This window comes from Cuculus canorus, chromosome 4, assembly GCF_017976375.1.
Source record: "Cuculus canorus isolate bCucCan1 chromosome 4, bCucCan1.pri, whole genome shotgun sequence".
NCBI classification, from domain to species: Eukaryota; Metazoa; Chordata; class Aves; order Cuculiformes; family Cuculidae; genus Cuculus; species Cuculus canorus.
In genome coordinates this window covers 55,997,398-56,014,922 of record NC_071404.1, presented here as the reverse complement: position 1 = coordinate 56,014,922, position 17,525 = coordinate 55,997,398, and the positions used below count along the sequence as shown (strand labels likewise).

The 17,525-nt window shown below is 38.0% G+C and overlaps 1 protein-coding gene across 1 annotated transcript in view; it reads left to right on the top strand.

Moving 5' to 3' along the window:
* COL25A1 (collagen type XXV alpha 1 chain) overlaps positions 1-17,525 on the top strand; it is a 321,366-nt gene that overhangs the window by 168,044 nt on the left and 135,797 nt on the right. The gene's annotated exons all lie outside the window — the stretch shown is intronic.

The following is a 17,525-nucleotide window of genomic DNA, read 5'->3' as shown; positions in this document are numbered from 1 at the left end:
AGTAGAAGTGTGGCCATTAAAACAGTGTTTCCTTCGCAGTGTTTGCAGACTTCCTATTTTTTTTTATTCTTTGGTAGATATAGTATTTCCACAATATTTTCAGGACCAGATTGTCTATTCTATGCTACATGCATATTTGAGAGTCGTGAATTAAAATGTTGAATTTTTGCTGTGCCATAATTATTTTACTGTAAACTGTATATACTGAGGAGTGATACTACTCGTCCTTGAAAGATTTTGACCATATGCTGTACAGTTCATAGTGGCAAATTCATTTAGCAAACCATCATGAAAATCCAGGCTTAGTGCATAACTGCTATTTATTTGAAAGAAACACTGACTTCCTCAATTCGTTTTGCAGTCTTCCCATGAAACACAAAGAACAACCATAAATCATAATACAAATGGTTTTCCTGTAGCAAGACATCATGGCAAGAGTTCACTATGTGCCTCATTATGAATGTCTTTGACTCCAACTCCATATTGTTTTCATATAGATCAATTAAAAGGTTTAGATCATGGCAATATTAACACAAACCTGAAATAGCTCCTGAAATGGAATAATTTTTAAAAGTGTCTGACTTAAAATTTCACATTTCGTACTCAGAACTTACAAGACTTTATCTTGCTGGCAGGCAGTAAGGGTTTAAAAATGTGATTTCTGTTCCTTATTCACTTTTTTATCTTAATGGACACAGTCTGGCTAGGGGCAACTGTTGTGAGCTCAGTGATTGTTTTCACCTGGGAGGCTGTAGTAATCATACTCGTTTAAGATAGCCAATATTCGTATGTCCCACATAGCACTGCGTGGAATTAGGTATGTTGTATTTCCAAAGGCTGTTGCAGTGCTCTGTATATTTTCCTTGTACATGACTGCTGAATGTCACATACGATAGAAGCCGAAGATTGGGGCTTTCAATTTTTTTATGATCTGCTGCAGCATTCTCAAATTTCTTGTTTGGCACCTATGTTATTGTAGTAGCTTATTTATCTAATATTTTACTGCCTAGGCACTAAATCTTTTTTCTTTTGACCTCATATTGCCCTTCAGTCTACGTGCATAATTCTGTTCATAACAAAAGGCATTTCAATGAGAATGTGTAGTCAGTACCATTTTAATTAGAATGTTTATTTAAGTTAAAACATATGATTTTTATTGCCAAAGATTCATTTCTTCATTATGTAGTACCTATTTCGTATTTGTTGGTTTGTAATATCATCACATATGAAAAATAATCAATACGCAAATTATAATTTGCTGGTAATATACTCTGCATGTTTGTTTTGTCATATGTCATGACTGTGTTGTTAATGTGTGTCATACCATTTCATCTCATTTAACCAGGGTCTACCAGGGCGAAATGGCTACCCGGTAACTCATCATATATTTATGATAGCTTATATTACTCTAAAATCATTTGCTTTATTTTGAGTGTTCTTTATTATGGTCAAAGACCTTTCTTCTGTTTGTCAGATGCCTACAAATGGTAGGACTTGACTTTAAAAATAATAGCCTGAAAAAGGAAAACAAACTTTGAGAAGTTGTTAAAAAAACCTGAGTGTTTAGAATGCATAAATGCAATGCACTTATTGTTTGACATTGTACGTATTCTGTGTTGAGCTTCTACATTCTTGCATACTTCATTATTTTTTTACTCTGATTAAAAAAAATTCTTTATTTTATATGAGATGCACATACCACATCTCAATTTTCTGTATTAGAAAACTGTACAGTTGCCTCTAAATCCTTTCTTTTAACTGTGTCCTATTTCTCTCGACTGCTTTGCTCAGTGCATTTTGAGCAAAGTAAAATTCTGTTACAGATGTCGTAGCAGTTGGCTGTGTTGTCTGTCGTGGAGTAATTTTCTGATGATGTATGTAATTAATTTTTCTAACAGTTTCATTCATATCTTTAGGACTTACTAACTGAAAAAAAATGAAATAATGCATCTTTCTTGAATCTCTTAGCAATATATTTTTTTCAAGTAGGTAGGCAAGCTGATTGCAGTGTCCCGTTTAAGGAAAGAAGTCTATGCCTGCTGTCACACCTGTATTAGAAACCATATGATGAAATGTCTTAGTGGATGCATTACAGAGACAATACATATGCACGATATAGTGACTGTTAGAGTATAATAATTTCAGGTGAATTTTTAAAATGTTCCTCTTGGTAGATGTAAATTGCATACCTTAAACACCTGCAGGTAGAGGACAATTTTATAGAATCATAGAACCTCAGAAAGGTTTGTGGTGGAAAGGACCTTTGAAGATCAAGCCCCCTGCCATGGGAAGGGATGTCATTCACTGAATCTGGCTGCTCATGCAGCTTAACCTTGAACACTTCCACTGATGAGGCATCTACAACTTCTCTTGACAGCCTGCTCGAGCGTGTGATCACCCTCATTGTACAAAACATCTTCGTGTGTCCAATCTAAACCTATCCTCCTTTAGTTTAAAATCGTTACCCCTTGTCACTTCACCATGGGCCATGGTAAAATATACCTCCCCATCTTTTTTATAAGCCCCCTTTATATATTGAAAAGCTGTAATCAGATGTCCCCGGAGCATTCTCTTCTCCAGGCTGAACAACCCCAGCTCCCTCAGCCTTTCTTCATCAGAGAGTTGCTTCAGCCCTCAGACCATCTTAATGGCTGTCCTCTGCAGCTGCTTCAACAGGTCCATGCTTGTCTTGTGCTAGGGCACCAAGAGCTGGATGCAGTACGATGAGCGGGGTCTCAGAGTGGGGTAGACGGGGAAAATTGTCTGTCTTGACCTGCTGATCATTCTTATTTTGATGCAGCCCATTTTTTATGCAATTTTGATGCAGTTTTTCTGTGGGCATCTTCTGTAGTTGCAGAGTTTACTGAGAATTGATACCACTGAAGCATCATCCATTGCCTATCTTAAGAGTAGCTGAGTCAGCGGTGAGGAATTGATCACCTGTAGGAAGAGATCGATTTGGATATACTGAAACCATTGCCTGGTTTCAGAGTACACATTCCCATTTCACTTGCAGCACTTAATCCATGTGGGTGAGTACAAAAGTGTTTGGAGGAGAAGATGGTGAAAAGCTTGCTAAAAAGCCTTTTTTTTGGTCATCGTCTAGCTGTGAGCTATATGTGCAAAAATTAGGATTCAGAATTAAAAAGACCCACAGTGACAACCAACCAGCCCTTAGGTCACAACTTCTGTGGATATTACATACTTTTGGTGTTCCTCATTCCAGTTAATGACCTTAATGCAGAAGGTAAGGTTCATGTTGTACAAAGCACAAAAGCTTCATAGCTTCAACTTCTTGACCTAATGTGTAAGTTGAGAAAATGAGTGAATGTATTAGTGATGGATTCATGCATGTTTTGAAAGCTCCACAGGGGCAGTTTGAAAATATAATTTTCTTTAGAGCCTGAAGGCATAGTTCCTTGGCCTGGTCCAGCTGTTTTCTTGAAGAGATTTGTAGTGGGATCTGAAGACAATAAAGATTCTTGGAAGCCAGGTTATTGAAATTGCTGGGTCTAATTTGTGGCATTGTTATGGGTGAACTGTAGTCTGAATGCATTTTTATGCACGCATGCAGCCATCCGTGCACGCGCAGGCGAATGTGTGCTTTCAGTAGTATTTAGCACTGATTGAACATTTCTTCCTGCTTGAAAATGACTGGGAATAGAATTTGGCTTTGGTTCTTGAAAGTTGTCACTTGGCTGGCTGTTTCGACCTTTTCAGTTACAGTAATATCCTCCTGCTTTGAATGGGAAATATGTAACAGCTTGTGCAATGCACTTTAAAAGGACTTATATAGCCCTGTAGAGCACTATCAAAAAGCTATTAGTGTTGTTTCTCTAAAGTTCTATTTAACTTCTGTGAAACCTTATAGCTTTAATCTTTATTGGATTTTATAGGTTATTCTGTGAGGATAGCGAGGCATATCTGCTACATATAATCTAAAAAAGCTCTCTGCACAATAGGCCAAAACATAACATTGCAATCTCACGAGAGCTAGTGGCTGTTTCACCAGGACTCTGTTTTCATTGCCTGTGTTCATTCTAATTTTAAAGGTACCTTAAGAAATAATAACTGCAGAAGGAATTACAGTGAGAAGTCTAAGTTCTGTGTAAGATACAGTATCAAGTAGACTTACTGCTAATGAGTAACACAGTTATTAAGGGGTTTATGAGACCATGATTAATGGGTTATTATGTAAGGCACCATGAGCGCTATAAAAAGTGTACACTGGTGCAGCTCATTTTTTACTTACTAAAAGCTTTGTGTAACAGACAGTGACCAAATTGGCATTTGTAACTCTTCCAACTTGAGTTTAAAATTGAAATAGGGTATCACTTGTTCTTAAAAGAGAACAAAAGAGTGCACAAACATTAGAAAATGAAAACACAGGCATTTGTTGCAGGGATTTTGTATGACAACGTCACTTCAGAAATAATACCAGAACTTGGAAAAAAGTAAAACCCAACAAAAAACTCCAACCACTAATAACTCCTCTGAAGCTTGTGAATGCAGCGAAGAGGCCAAGTACTCAAACCTTCTAGTGTTCTGCAGGGGAAAAAGAATATTATAAGCTGGTTGAATAGCTAAAACAGAATAGTGTTTTCCATTGAAAAACTGAAGCAGACTTTTCCTACCCGATTTCCCAAGCTGCAATACAGATCAAGCTAAACATCCAGGTCCTGGAAGTTGTTGCATATCTGGTTGTAAAGCTGCACGATCTTCAGAATAAATTGTCAAAATATGAAGATGCCCATATAGAATTGCTTCATAAAGGAGAGGACTTCTACAAATTTCTTCTACAAGTTTCCGTAGTGTCAGTCTGCAGAGCACGTGGTGCATTTACAGGACTTCTGGGAGATTTTGGAGAGTTATGACTGCTCCAAATGACCACATGCCAGTTCTCCTAATATCCTTGTGTTATCTTCAAGAAATATTGACAGATTCCTGTCTTGTAGAAAAGGATGTGTCTAAATAGCAATAGACTGAAAGGGTGACAGTTTTAAACTAAAAGAGAAGTTTAGGTTAGATATTAGGAAGAACTTTTTTTTTCACTGAGGGTGATGAAACACTGGAACAGGCTGCCCAGAGGGGCGATAGATGTTTCTGGAAACATTCAAGGTCAGATTGCTCAAAGCTCCAAGCAACCTGATGTAATTGAAGGTGTCCCTGCTAACTGCAGGGGGTGTATTAGGTTTGTCTGTAGATACCAGTGTGCAAAGACAGGACTGCTAAATTACAGTTAAATCAAATATGCTTTATTATACAAATACACTGTTATACCTTAACCTATTATACCTGACTACATTAAGGCTTATAAACGTACTGACCTGCCAGCTGATGCCAACTTCCTGAGCAGGAGAAGGAGAGGGAGCACCGTGCCTGGACTGTCAGAGTCAATAGGTACTGTCCTCCAGACTGTCCCCTAGTTCAAAGATGCATGTATTCCTTCTCGACCCTTGCCCGTCCAGCCCAGCTCCTTTATACTCCTCTTGGGGACTGCAAAAAAGGGTTAGCAGCATCAGCCACCCCTCGTGTGCCCAGTGCGTGAGCAGGCTGAGTGCCAACTTGTTATTTGTCCCACACTAACAGTGATTTCATCACCAGGCACTGTTCTCGTAACACCTTTCCTGGTTGCTCATGCTCCTTGGTCTCTGCTTCAAGATCTTGTAAACAACAGGCAGTTCCAACCACTTTTCCACTTCTTTTTTATCCAATTCCCTGCCTGTTATCTGCCTAGTTAAGTACAGTCACATACTTTCTCGCTGCAAGTTGGCTGAGAATTGTTGCTTAAGCTAATTCACTACTTCAAGATTCAAATGTACAATACTTAAACTATATTTATGTATATATATCATTTGTATACATATATATCTCATGTCCAACAACAGACCATTATTTATTATCTCTGATACAAGGGGTTTGGACTAGGTGGACTTCCTGGTCCCATCCAATCCAAACCATTCTATGATAAATGGGAGATTGTTCACCTATAACTCTAAAATATCACTTCCTCAAACTTGTAATGTAGATATTTGAAATTTCACCAGTCATTGCATTTCAAATTTTCCTAGCTCTTGAAAGCCTTACTTGCCTCTGAATGCTGAAGGTAACAAATTGGCAAACCTTAGGACTACAGGTAGTAAATTTCAATAATTCTTTAGTGTGTTATAATGCCTTCTAGTTTAGGAAATGTCTTTATCATCACACTTCTGATTTTTGCACCTGTAAAAACATGTCGCAAATATACCATAAGATGAGCTGTTGTCCTAATATGTAGATATCAAGTTACTGTTAGAAGGCTCTGATTTCCCTCTCACCCTCCTTTTTGTTACTATGTTAAAGACAAAAAGAATTTCAGGTGGAACAGAGAAAGGCTGCAAGAGGTTTGGATTTAAAGAAATAGAGCAGATGTGGAAGAAAATGAAAACTACTATTGTACAAAATTGGAAAAAGTAATTTTATTGTCCTGCTCAGTTGCTTTTCTTTGATGGAGCTTCATATTTCATTGTTTCTGCTCTGTCTCCAGTTAGAGACTAGGGCTGTGTAGGCAAATGTGTGGTAAGTAGCAGTGTAGCACAAACCCTTTCCTCTTCCTTCCTCCCTCCTTATTTTCATATCAGGAAGATCAGGTGTAGTTATATGGGGTAAATTTCCTGTGCAGTTTGAAAAGAGCACCTTTGTGTAGGGCGAGGCACTGCATTTTCGTTCTTTCTGTTCCACGTAGCAACCAGGCAAGGCTTATTTTTAAGAAGCATAAAGCAGTTGCAAAACCAAACAGAAGTACTTCTGTGGGTAGTTGGGGGCAAGTATGAAGTAATCAGCAGTAACTTCTAAAAAGGTACTTTATATTCTCAGGTATATTTTGTATGTCTACTTAAAAATGAGAAACCCCATTGCCACTGTGGGTCAGAAGCAGGAGGCTTGCTGCATGTGAACGTTACCCTGGAGGTTTTGTTTCTCTTGTCTCTGCCTCCAATTCTGTACACATCATCAGAGAGCACAAGTCTCCAAGAACGTTTCTCATCTGTATATGAGGTATCAGGATCAATTTCTTACAGGAGCTGCCAATGAAGTGCAAGATGTGCATATGACATTTCAGCTCTTTGGCTATGACTGAGGTTTGGAACTGGTATAGTTTTCTTAGTAGACTACAGGCCATCCTCAGAATTAGGGGGGTACCAGTTTCTGGAGTTATTTTTCATGTTCTTTAAAACTAAGTGACATAAATAGATTTCTAGTGTAAGAAATCAAATACAATTTATACACAAAGCTTTCTCACTAGGGTGTCTTATGTGATGCCTGCTTTTCCAGTTTATTAATATTTGCTTGGCAAGACTTATTTTCTCCCATGTAACAGATTTGATGTGCGAGTTAAAAAAAGGGGTAGGTGTAGGCTTGGCTTTTTCTGGCAGTTAAGGTTTATCTACTAGTCTTTATTCTGTTGTTACTGTTTAGTGTAAATATGTACTATAGTATTATAGAAGATAAAATTAATACTATCCAAATGCAAGTTTTTTAATCTCAAATACTATGGAAGCTCAGTTGCTGCAAAAATCAACAGAACTGGAATAATCAAAAGAGAAAAATTGAGCAGAGATTGTGATTAAGCATAGCCTGTGGCAGTATTAAGCATTTTTGCAACAGTTGTGGTGTTTCCTGGTGAGGTCTCCTTTTTATCACAGTTGTGGGAAATAATAAAAGTCTAACCTTAAGGAGCAGTTATGTTGGTTCCTGACCTTACTGTGAGAATTTGGCTTAGGCGATCCTATAGAAGTTGCCCACTCCACAGCATTCCATTTTCTTAGAAGGTATCTTTGCAGACCATCTTTTTTTTATTTTTTTGGTGTTTAACCTAACTAACATCTTAAACATATACCAGCAAAACTTCTGCAATAAATCTCAGGCTTGGTGGTGAAGCACTGATAACTGTTTCAGGGTTAGTATTTTTAGTTTTACTTTTAAATACACTGAAAATTCAGAACTTGAGGAGTCTCAAAAACTTATTTGTACTGTGATTTTACTATGAGTTTTCTCAGTTGTATATACTTTATCCTTATTTTTAGTACTGGTGGAGATGATTTACTTGGAGTACATGAGATTTCCAGTTGATCCATCTGCATCAAACTACTTTCTGCTTTTTCTCAGGGAGCAGAGAGAATCCTCTGTTTTCTTCAGAGAGAGACAGTTGGTCAGCTGTATGTTTCAAAAGGTTACTGAGTTTGCAGATTTCTTTATTTATAACCATGTACTCCTTGCACGTTGCTTCAAAAAGCTGCCAGCTGATGCCAGTGCTTAAAATTCTGCAGAAAATGAATGACTGCTCAAGGATGAGGATAAATTATGCATTAGATATTTATTTGTTATTTTACTTAGCCATTTTCCATTCCTACATTCATCGCAACAAATTGCAGCTTCAAATAATCTTGCCATGCTTCACCAAAGCTCTGCATATAAGTTAGCGAGCCTTCCTCAGCTCACGTGGAGTGTAATGCTAATGTGTCACAGTCAGTCTGTAGACTGTGTGCTGTACAGAAGTGCTATAGTCTTGTCACAGAAGCTTATAATGAGAATTGGACTTCTCTGTCCAGCAACTGCTGAGTTCTGGAGAGATGGTATCCAGTTCCCCTCTCTCACATGAAGTTAAGCTAGCTTTCTACAGTTATAGGCAAAGGATGCTTTTAGTCTTTTTCACGGATACGTCTGTCAAGTCCAGTACTCAATGGTAGCTGTATAGTCCTGGCACTGATAACTTTTAAGTGGTGGATACCGGTATGACATTTTTCAAGTCATACCTCTGTTCTATGGTGTGAACCTTGAATAAAGGTCAACCAGAGGTGGGTCCACTTGCTTAAGTATGGATTTTGCCTTGATATCAAACCGTAGATATTACCCTTTGCAGTTTTTAACAGCAGTATCAAAAATTGCATTCTGGCAGTCAGTATTCTGATAGGTAAGAGATAATGCCCAGTCTAGAAAAAAGTGAGTCACACCTTTCTTCCTTGCACTTGTTACCATCCGGTAGCATTGGTGAATAGGCCTGTTGTAGCAAGCTGTGTCAAATTGTTCTGAGAAAACTTCAGTGTTTCCTCAGAAATCTTCCTAAGGATCATGACACAGTAAATAAGAGTGTCTTGGTAATACAGTAGCAGAATCGTCAACAGTTACGCAGTTCCCAAATACATGCTTCAATTTAAACAGGCATAAAACATACAGGCTGCTAAGCAGGTTGTGTAATATTTCTGTGCCATGAAAAACCAGAGGAAGGCTGTAAGATTCTGGTAATTCTTTAGAAAAATATTGTAGTGGGGACATACTAATAATATTCAGCAAATAAGCTTCTAGTTTTTCTTACAAATTGTGGGAGACTCTCTAAATTCACTTGACTGTCTAAGTAATAACTGTGGCCTTTGTAATGATCTCAGTCACATTAATACAATAATGGGGTTTATGACTTTCAGATCTATAAATAATATGTAATACAATTCGTCAGTTTAATTTCTTTGTATGCCATTTTTTTTGCAGTGACTGAGGATAATCATAAATGCTGATTCAGACAGAAAAGTTGGAGACCTCTTAAGCTTACAGTTGCTATTAACTTTGCATCACAGATGACAATTGAAGCTAAACATCAGAACATGTTTATTAGCTTTTTATAAGCCAGTTGCCATTTTGAATGAATCATGGGTTGAATCCTTTCATCTGTTACATTCATGTAGTGCGGAGTGCATAAATAAGAGACCATGTTTGTTCCTGCAGCTCCCGGAGGACATTCAGAATGCCCCAAGCTGTTCCATATCTGTGACTGTGATAGTGAAGTAACAACTGTGTCGCCTGCAAAAGGCAGCAGCATAAAAATGTCTTTCTACCCTTTTCCTCGCTTGCAATTATAATAAGAAATTGCTATTGCTAAGCTGAAGTAGAACTTTACATGGTGACTTAAGAAAATTACTTTAGCTGCAATGAATGTCTGCTTACATAGTATGTTCTGGTTTAAACTAATTATATTGTCTAAATTATTTTAGTTATAGTTTTACTATAGTTATAATTTTAGAAATTATATTTCTAGATACCAGCATGTGATGTCATATACTGACATACAAAGATGTCAATATGAGCACGTAATGGTAGGATACTGTGTTTGAGTGTGAATCAGTGTAGTTTAGATTCATAGCTGATTTTAAAAGTGATAAAAAATTATACAATCCCATATACAAGATGTTTTGACATTGCTTACAGTAGAAATCTTCTATTTAAATACTGTTTATATCTGTCACAAATGGGAAGGGAAATCCCAGACTGTCCTATAAGAACTCTTAAATCATCAATTCTTTTCTCCTGAAGGAGGGTTGCAAACATGGGATGTCATTTTCTTTCACGCTGAATTTTTTGTTTGGACTTATGATATAGCTGAAAGATATATGAAAGTCTACTACCCAAACAGCTCCCAGATGAATATTCCTATATGTGAATTTAACTGCATTATTAGTTCTAGCTGAGATCAAGGAGTGTAACATTTCATTGAAGAAACTTGTTCCTAAATTACTAGACTAAGGGGTGGATTCTACGGTTTCCAGAAAGTGCGGGGTGGAAGTGTTTTCTCCAAGGCTATTTAGCCAGCATATAGTTCCGATTTATGAGAGAGGCGATGCAACAAGGAGAGTGTCTGGAACAGATGGGCACCTCAACTGGTGGTTCTTATAAATCTGAGCAAGACATTTTTTTTGTACTGGGAATCAAAAAGTTCTTTCATATGCCTGTGGTGAGTTTCACACTGCTTAGCATCATCTGGTAATTAACCCAGGACTTATTTGGGTAGTGTTTGTCAAGGGAATAGGGTTTGCAGCTGTATGTTTTTGGGTTTCTTTCTTAATGCCAGAAGTTAGCTGCTAGAACAAAGCCTTAAAGTACTGATTGTCCATTCCTGGGGATCTTTGGGATGGGCACATTTAGTATCTTCACAAGGAAGATACTAGGGTGGACTGTCCTTGTTTTGCCTGTTCTCAGCTATGTGTGTGTATATCCAAGTCAACTAGTTGAAGCATGTTCTGAAAGCCAATATACTTTTTTGGTAGGAAAGATTTATAGAAGCAATGTGGAATGTCAGTCAGAAGTTTTCTCTATGACTGTGTAGGATCATAAATCACCCTCACGATGTGGTTCTTCACCCCCCACTCCTCTACCCTGCTTGACTTAAGGTAAAGCAATTAACATTTATTATTTTTGCTAATATTGAGATATGCACAGTACTGATAGACTAGCAAAGTACTATTGAGTTAAGAATTCTTTTTTCATTATTTTGTACATTCGTGGCAGCTATTCCCAGTATAAATGAGAGAAATTTAAACCTTTGCTGCTTTGCCTCAAAAGAAGCATGATGAAAAACAATCATGCACAGGAGCACTCCTTAGTTGAAAAGAATATTAAGATTTTAATGTAGATATAAAACTCTTGCTGCTTCATGGTATTCTTACCAAAATAAACAGCTGTTTTCTCCTGCTTGGAAGGCCAGAATTCTTAGCAGGTGAAGTAAAACCAGGAAAAAATTGAAAATTGTAAAAAGTCACACTGTTCTTTCTGTAACCGTTCCTCATTTCACCAGATCAGTTGTGCCTGAGATAGCAAAAGGTAAGGGTAGACTCTTCTACTTTTGTTCATGCTGAACAGCACTTACTCGGAGAAGCAATCCCAAAAATAAGTACTACTTTTTATGAGAGTTCAAGTGGAATTGGGACCTATGTGGGGGAAAAATCAGGAGATATATTGTGGGTGCTAAGGAAGTTCTTTATTTCCCTAGTGGGGGATTAGGATTAGATTCACTAATTTTTGTGAAACTGAAGTTGTATTGCTTTCTGGAGTTTGAGGCTTACATTCAAATTCACATTGTAGTTCAGTAGTATTAGACATGTATACTGAGTTTTTGGCTTTCCAGCAGTTAGAATGATCTTAGTTTACCACTTGCAGCTCGTTTCAGAGGGTGATTTTCACAATGGTACAGTTTTCCATAGGTGAGAGTGAGGGGTGAAAGAACGTGCTCCAAAAGCATTAAGAGTAACATACAGCAGTTCAGTAATTTCCAGCATGCATAACAACATATTTACATTCCTAATCATTGTAAAAGTGCAAATGCAGGTTTTTTTTGGTTTGTCTTTTTTTTTTTAACAGTAATACGCCTCCTCAGTGAGGCTTGTGGTTTTCGTTGAGGTAGTCTGACCGATTAGCCAGGCTGAAAAGAAAATGACCTCAACGTTTCCACTTCCATCTGTGTGGATCAATTATCCTCATGTTTTTTTAGTCCACTCTGAATACGATAGATCACTCATTTTATGTCTCTGCCCTTATGGTATGTAAAGTGTAATCTGGTATTGCCATCACATACAAATTGTATCTCCCTAGATGGGAATGCAAAGAAGCATAGTTTTGTTCTTCATGCTGTCACCAGTTTCTATGAAAAAAATCCTTTTATAGTCTTGAAAACCAGTTATGTCAGAAGAAAGTAATGAAAATGTTTTATTTTAATGTATTCATGTGTGGATTCACAAAACTTAAAAGCATAGTCTAGAAATTTTGAGATTAAATGGACTAATGATATTGGGAAATGCTTTAGGATTTTAAAAGCTATTTCACTGAACTGCGTTCTGGTTTTCTGTTCACCTGTTCAGCTCTGGTGAACTTCAATTTAACGTGCATAATTTGACTGAAATTAGAAAACAGGTGAGAGGAGTGTGTGATTTGCTGGAGTATGGCTCAGAAAGACACAAATGTGAGATGCTTTGATTAGCAAGTTTTCTTGGCTGAACAGTGGTAGCCCATGTTCTATACTGTAGGCTGATCTGATTTCAGTAACTTTTGTTTCCTTGGTTAAATGTTTTGTTGGTTGAGTTTGCTTGTTTCTTTTTGTATAGTGCTTGTCAAAGAAGAAGGAAAGATTTCTTTTTATTTGTGCAGTTCAAAGGGGATTTTAGATTCAGAGCAGAAAATGTTCTGCATTTGTTTCTAGATAGGCAAGCTTCAAAAGGCTGATATATCAGTGTGGAGGAACTTTAATAGCCTGAGAAGGGAAATGGGCATTAACTCAATAGGAAGATGTAGAGATGAGCTTTTGTGCTCCAATGTAGAAAAACCAAACCAAACCAATGTAAAACCAAAATAGCCCAGAACAAACAAAAAAAAGCTAAAGCACAAAAAATAATTTGCCGCTTTTCACATAAATTTCAAAAATACATGAATTGATTTTGCCATGAAAGATAGAGAAATGTCAGGGGAATTCATTTGACGGTTGGCCCTACATATGCTTTCACCCACGAAAAAAGAAAGAACTGCAGAAAAATTTTGAAGCATCGTTGCTGCTGAGGCTCTGAATTAAAATGACAACATTCTTCCAGCATGCTCACAGTAGCCTCTGTCAAGCCAGTTATAGGCAAACCAAAATTCCCTTTAGACACTCAATCTAGCTGGTGAACATATGGCTCCAGGCTTTCCCCTTCATGTCTATTTTATTGTATTAACTCATTCTTGACTGAGTTTCTTTTCTTTATCCTTCGTCTTTTGCTCCATATTCCTTACCCAGCAATATGGTTTCTAGGTCCTTCAAATATTTTAGCAGACAATATGGATTTGATATATATATGTATTTTAATGTAAGGTATTTAAAAGACATTTAGGCACTGGATATAGATATGGCACTTGGAAACCTTAACCTTAACCTTAATGGTTAATGGTTCAAGAAAGAAAAAAAAAAAAAAAAAAAGATAAGATTGTAGTGCATCCCTGAATTCTGCTTTATTTCCTGGAATGATATAATCTTTTTTGTGTGTGCTTCATATATATTTTTTTTCTATGAGGGTTTATGCTTTTTGAGAATTTACTGAATCCAAGTAATTTTGGAGGGGACAGAGTTGTATGCAGCACTGTCAATGAATGCTATAGGTTATGTGTTTAAGACAGCAGTAGTATCTTTAGACTCACTGCATGTATATTTGTGCCTTTTAAATCTGGTAGATACATGACAGAAGTATCTGAATGGGCTTGTGTGTGCAGAATTTTATATTCCAGCATTTGAGCACATACGGCTGTGCATAGCTGCAAGCACCTGATTTGGAGTTTTAACACACTGCATTTGCACAAGGTTTTTTTTGTATGTTATATCCCAGATGGAAATCCTGCATTTACAGACTAGGACTAGGTGTGAACATTGGTGTTTTGGTTATCCTGGAATTGTTCAAACAAAGCTTTCTTTGACCACGTGGTAGTTAAAAGAGATTGGCGCCGTTCAAAATATGCTTCTCTATAGACATATAAAAGGAGACTGGTGGTCAGATACTTCTATCCGAATGGAGCAAAAATCAATTTATGTACCTGCTTTTGAGTTTTGCTTCACAGCTGATGGTTCCGCTGAGGGAAGGTAAAAAATTGGCCTCTGAAGGTTAGTTCTCTATGATACTGTGTTATTTACAGTTATCCAGTGCTGTTTAATATTTTCATCAATGATATAGACAGAAAGATCAAGTGCACCCTCAGCAAGTTTGCAAGATGACACCAAGCTGAGTGCTGCAATTGTCACACCAGAAGGACGGGATGTCATCCCGAGGGACTTGGACAATCTGGAGCAGTCAGCCTCCTTTAAAGTGGAGGAGGGGAGATTTAGATTAAACATTAGGAAGAAATTCTTCATGATGAGGGTGGTGAGGCACTGGAAAAGGTTACCCAGGGAAGTTGTGGATGTCCCATCCCTGGAGGTGTTAAAGGCCAGGTTGGATGGGCCCTTGGGCAGCCTGGTTTAGTGGGAGGTGTCCCTGCCTATGGCATTAGGGGTTGGAATTAGGTGATCTTTAAGGTCCCTTCCAACCCAAATCATTCTGTGATTCTATGACTTACAAAAAGACTGGATTATTTTTCCTTAATGGACCTCATTCTTCCTGAAAAGAGAAGATTTGTAGAAACAAAAAAAAGAGGTTGACTGAAAGAAGTAAAATTTATTTATTTCATACTCTGTAAAGCTATCAAAACATAGATAACAAGAAAGGTTGTTCTTTAGAAGGCTTCAGTGAGCAAATGGATTCACTTCCATGGTGGTGTGAGGAAGCAGATTCTTCAGAATTATTCCAAGAGAACAAAAATCTAATCCATCAAAGTTGTTATGCCACAGCTGTTACAACAATCTGTCTACCACTGAATGCTAGTCAGCTAATTTTTGAGAAGTGACATTTTTCACAGTTTATTGTTTTCTCATCAACATGGCACCAACCGCATCAAATATATTCACATAGTGATGTTGGCGTTGATGAATTAGCCATGTGCTTTCTGTTTGTGGTTACAGGAGTTTCAGTTTCTTCAGGAGAAATGAGAACTTTTAAGTAGAATGAAGGAGATTTCTCTCTGGTCTGTATGTATGTTCCTCCTGTTCAAGTACTTGTTAAGCTATGCTTGAATTCAGTAGCATGATGAAGAATTTTTATGGAGACGTGGTTCTGCAACCCTTCACAAAACTGTTTTAGGCATGGGTAAAGCATATGGGGGTAAGCACTTTAAGATCACAATTTTAATACAGTTCATTTTTTAAGAGGAGGCAGTTAAAATGTGCTGTTTCTCATCTCAATGTACCATATAGTATTTCCCAAGATTAGACATGTTCATTTTCAATTTTTTTAAATTATTTTTCTTGCTGAAGCATCTGAATATATTTTTATTCACAATGTAGGCAATGAGATCAAGTGCACCCTCAGCAAATTTGCAGATGACACCACACTGAGTGGTGCAATTGTCATACCAGAAGGACAGGATATCATCTGGTGGGACCTGGACAAGCTGGAGAAGTGGGCCTGTTTGAACATCATGACGTTCAACAAGGCCAAGTGCAAGGTCCTACACCTGGGTTGGGACAACCCATGGTTTCAATACAGGATGGGGGGATGATGTGATTGAGAGCAGCCCTGCAGAGAAGGTATTGGGGGTGGTGATTGATGAGAAGCTCAACATGAGCCGGCAATGTGCACTCGCAGCCCAGAAGTCCAACTGTATCCTGGGCTGCATCAAAAGAATTGTGGCCAGCAGGTTGAGGGAAGTGATTCTGCCCCTCTTTCTGCTCTCATGAGAACCCACGTGGAGTACAGAGTCCAGTTCTGGAATCCCCATAAGAAGGATATGGAGCTGTTAGAACATGTCCAGAGGAGGACCACGAAGCTGACCAAAGGACTGGAGCATCTCTGCTATGAGGAAAGGCTGAGAGAGTTGGGGTTGTTCAGCCTAGAGAAGAGAAGGCTCCAGGGACATCTTATAGTGGCCTTCCAGTACCTGAAGGGGGCCTACAAGAAGTCTGCTGAGGGACTTTTTACAAGGGCATGTAATGATACGACTAGGAGGAATGGCTTTACATTGGAGGGAGGAAGATTTAGATGAGACATAAGGGTGAATTTTTTCACTATGAGAGTGGTGAGGCACTGGCACGGATTGCCCATGGTGGTTGTGGATGCCCCATCCCTGGAGGTGTTCAAGGCCAGGTTGGATGGAGCTTTGAGGAGCCTGGTCTGGTGGGAGGTGTCCCTGCCCATGGCAGGGGTGTTGAAATTAGGTGATCTTTAAGGTCCTTTCCAACCCAAACCATTCTATGATTTTATGATCACTTAGATACTTTATGCTTGTTGTTTTAATGTACAGTAAATAATGTAAGTCAGTGGTAAACAATTAGCTTCAAATGAACCCAAACAAAACGGAGTCCACATGACTCCACTTTTTATTATAACTTGAGTGGAGAATTGCTATGTTGCTCCTGCTCTTTCTGGGGTCAACAGTAGTTTCCTCTTGCAGTAATTCTTCATACATGTGACCGTGCAAATGTGGCAGATGCTGACGAGATGTGTAGGCTACAAGGAGAAAAACAGTGTCTGTCTGGAAATAATCTCCTTGCTAGCCTGATGTATGAAGACAAAAGTGCTTTGCTGTTTAGGAATTGCAGTCATATTTGGCCCTTTTTTCCTATATATGTGTGATGTGTGCAATGTTGACCACGAAAAATAGAAAGGTATCTGCCTGCAGTCTTCTAGAAGAGTTTGTTCCAACCTAGATCCACCCAGTTATTTCTCATGGATTTTTACATATCTATTTCAGCAGGAAGAATAGCCATAATGCTCAGATACTCAAAAAATGCATCTGTACCATGAGAAACTGCCTGTCAGCTTCCCTGCACAAATTATAAAAATAAAAGGTATTTTGGCAATTATTTTTCAGCTGTAAAATATGCTTTTGAAAAGCTGTGACTGTAACTTTTCTTGCATAAAACTCTTTGTACTCCCTTATTGTTACCATATGTGGTGCCTTTTTTGTAGTTCAGCCATTCTCTGAATAGCCAAACTCTGAACAATTTTTACTTCTCCAAATGGATTACTTCTAGACAGAACCAGTCCATCCTATAATTGGAAAGGAACTATTAGAGTATTCAGACTGCATGTTGGGCTCCTAGCTGGGAGTCTTGTAATCTACTGATTTTGCTCCAAGAAAAAGTTTTGGAGACTGTACCAAGAGTTTCTGGC